The sequence below is a fragment of the Eptatretus burgeri genome, chromosome 7 (genome assembly GCF_056783735.1).
Source record: "Eptatretus burgeri isolate ZD-2024b chromosome 7, Ebu_testis_v1, whole genome shotgun sequence".
Classification (NCBI taxonomy): domain Eukaryota; kingdom Metazoa; phylum Chordata; class Myxini; order Myxiniformes; family Myxinidae; genus Eptatretus; species Eptatretus burgeri.
In genome coordinates this window covers 110,611,237-110,615,138 of record NC_140967.1, presented here as the reverse complement: position 1 = coordinate 110,615,138, position 3,902 = coordinate 110,611,237, and positions in this window count along the sequence as shown.

Genomic DNA, 3,902 nt, shown 5'->3' with positions numbered 1-3,902 from the left:
CTCTGTATCCTTTTCTCCTGACAAGGTGGAGAGCTTGCTTTCAAACCTCGAGTCAGATTCTGCAACCGGTCCATACGGCATCAGCCCACGTGTCCTCCAAGCCTGCTCTTCTGCTCTTGCTCACCCTCTCTCTGTTCTATTCACCCTCTCATTTGCCCAAGGTCATCTGCCATCTGCTTGGAAATCTGCTAACATCACTGCCCTGCATAAAAAAGGTGCAAAATGGTTTGCAATGAGTGTTCTCGAAGCAGCAGTAGAAAGAGAGTGACATTTCTACGTGTGGAAGAATTATGCGCTCAACTGGTGGGTTAGCCATATAGCTCAGATGGCTGAGCACTGGTTCATATTGCTCAGATGGCAGAGCACTGGTTCAGTTCACCAGATGACCTGGCTTTGATTCCTTGTCTGGGCATGTAATTTTTCCCACATATACATATTATGTTTGTTTGCCAGTTCATTTATAAATAAATATATGAATCAATATATATATATATATATATATATATATATATAAAAAAAAATATATATATATATATATATATATATATATATATATATATATATATATATATATCAAATAAGTATACAAGCAGTAACATCACACTGAACCAATACACTGCTGAACGATCACTCGTAAGTAATTTGTGACAACTTGCAATCACATGAAGCAAACCGTCGTGCACATTTTTGCGGTAAACTTTACACACTGTACTGTGAGTTCAGCAAAACAGCGTTTTTATGCGACAGTACATCTTTTCTTGAGAGTAATTATCACCATACTTTATTTTCCAGAGGTATCAGATGTACTGCATGGAATTTTGCTGTTAATATGAAGGAAAAAGTATCACTGTATCAGCGAAAACTGATTTTCATTTGCGGTGGCATTGAACAGTGAAGTCATTTTGAGACACAGATTGCTCTGTCAAATATCATGTACATGGCTATGTCTATACGTATATGTATAATGTATATGTATGTATATATAGATGTATGTATGTATATATATATATATATATATGTATGTATAGAAATATATATATATATATATTTATTTATATACATACACACACACCATAAGACCCCAAAATTCAAGGGGGACAGTCCTGAAAACCTCCCTAAATGTCAAATCCACGAATGTTGGGGCATTGTTTCAATGGGGAAAAGGGGGAGAGATTCCTGGCAGTTCGTGATTCATTCGGGGAAATTTTTATGTTTTATGAAGATGAATGCACATGATTGCAGTTTCATTAAAAATGCTTACAAATACAAAAAAACAACAGCAGGTACCGTTTCCAATTTTTATTTGAGATGCAACAACATAAACTTTTGATGTGATGATGATGAGTTATAATCCAGTGAACTCCTCTGAAGTGGATGCAGGTGAGGGTGCTGATGAGTCACATACCAAAGGGGATACAGGTGAAACTGCTGAAGGGAACGCAGGCGAGAGTGAATTGAAGTTAAAGTTAGTATGTCAAGGCAGTGGGATGAGAAGAAAAATGAAACCTAGGACACACTGAACATAAGTAGCCATGCTGGGGTTGTGAGTAGATGGAGGAGGGGAAGGAATTTTGTGACCATTCCCTGTGGGGGATGATGATGGGGATAGTTTATGCGCATGTAGAGGTGCTTTTTTGCACCACTGGTGGAAGATGGTTTCAGAACGGTGTTATGCATGCGCTTGGCTGGAGATGGTTTTTGTGCCCGCAAAAACTGTGGATACATGAAGCACAGGGCCGCAAGTATAGAAGCAGGTCACATTTTGTGAACCACGAATACACGGGGTCAGCGAATGTCGAATCCGCGAATGTCGGGGTTTCATGTTGTATCACTCTCTTAAAAAACATGCTCCTCTTGGCTTACACGACACATGACGGACTGCGGTGATATCAAACCATGCAAGTGGATTGTTTGCCACATGCTTACAATTTGTATCACTTTCCACAAAGCCGAATGTTATCATTGCCCTGTCATAATTGTCCCTCATTGTCCTTCATCATGCGAACGTACAAAGCCTTCCTTTTTAATTGTTCTTGGCACAAATTTTATTTTTTGAGTTGACCTTGCCATTGGATGTGAAATCTTTATATTACTGTCGCCGAAGGAGAGGGTAGTGCATTTCGGTCCATTTGTTTGTTACTTGACGAAATCTTCGATTTTGTCAAGTATGTTGTCTGTTCCATTTGTTGGTTTGTTTGTTTGTTTGTTTGTTTGTCCAGTCGTCTACACCCCAAACGGCTGGACCAGTCGTTCTTAAATTTTTACACCTGATAGGCAATCTACCTGAGACGGTCCACATCCAAACCCCGTCTTAATCGGACTAAACGTCACGACGTGATGTCACACAACGTGAAAACACATTTTTGGACATAACTCAGTGACCGTAAGTTGTAGCGACTTCCGGTTGACGCCAAATTAAACTTCATTCAAATATCTAAATGATTACGAAATGCATTTTATTACAAATTACGCATAGTTTTCGCAAGCGTATGACGTCAAAGTTTTGCCTATTGACGTCATTAAAAAAAATATTTACGCTCGTGTGCAGCCGAAACTACTATAGCAATCGTTCTCAAATTTTAACACATGATAGCCAATCTTGCTGAAATAGTCTGGGATCAAATCACGTCATAATTACACTTAACGTCACGACGTTACGTCAAAAAAAAGGTGAAAACAAGCTTTTGAACATAACTCGGTGACCGGAAGTCATAGTGACTTCCTGTTGACGCCAAAATAAACTTCAATGGAATATCTAAATGTTTTAAAATGCATATTAGGACAAATTATGCACAGTTTTCGCAAGCGTATGACGTCAAAGTTTTTAGCTATTGGCGTGATTTAAAAACAAATTCTATTCTTTCTGCAGGTCACAATTATTAACCGATTTGGATGAAATTTTAAGAGCTGATATAAATTCACAGTGCAAAAAGATCTGTGACTTTTGGTGATGTTCAATATCAGGATCTGGATTCTGCATCACTTTATATTATCGCCCATTATAAACCAATGGCGAATTTTGTGAAATACACATGGCTATTTCTCAAACAGTTTTGCACTTATTATATTGAAACTTATACTGTCTATCTATTCATGTAATATTAACATGAGTACAAAGTTTGATCGAAATTGACCCAATGTCAAGGTCAGGGTCACCCAAAACATGAAAAACACACATATAAAATACATATTTTTGTTTTACAACATATTTCAAACCTGATAACGGGATCGTAAAGCTGGTTGAAAAGCAATGTTCCTCGGTATTTTCAAATATTTTCTACGATCAGAATGAAGGCAACAAGCACCGATGATAAGTTGTTGAATGTCACATGGTGGCTTTAAATCAGTTGAGAAAATTTTCAATCTGCTGCCGTTACCATGACAACGCGCGCCTGATAATTGTTATTTGTGACGTCGCGGCATTTTATGAATGTACGAACAAATAAACACCACACATTCCATGACATTACAGCTTGGACCACCACACGGAAAGGTCAACTAATTTGCCAAGTGTCGTGCTAAGCACGATTTTTCATTTGTTTGTTTGTGTCTATCTGTCTGTCCGCACAGAACTTTCCTGTTTTTCTCCGCAACAAGTCAGGTATGGGAGCATGTGTCAGAGTAGCGCGTTGCTGCGTCGACTTTCCGCCGGTACTCCAGTGGCCAATGTGTAGCCATCCCCCAGGCAGATGCCTGGCCCATCCCCATCTCCTTAAGATGCGGATAAACCTGCTGCACCCATGAGGAACGTCTTCAGCCTATTGGCCTCCTCCACTCACGAGGCTCCCTCGCTGAGAGAATCTGGTGAGCAGGATCAGCGTCAGGAAAACGAGCCAGATGTCCATACAGCCGCAGCTGACGCTCACAGACTATGCAGGTAACAAATCTCATTCGAGTCTCTC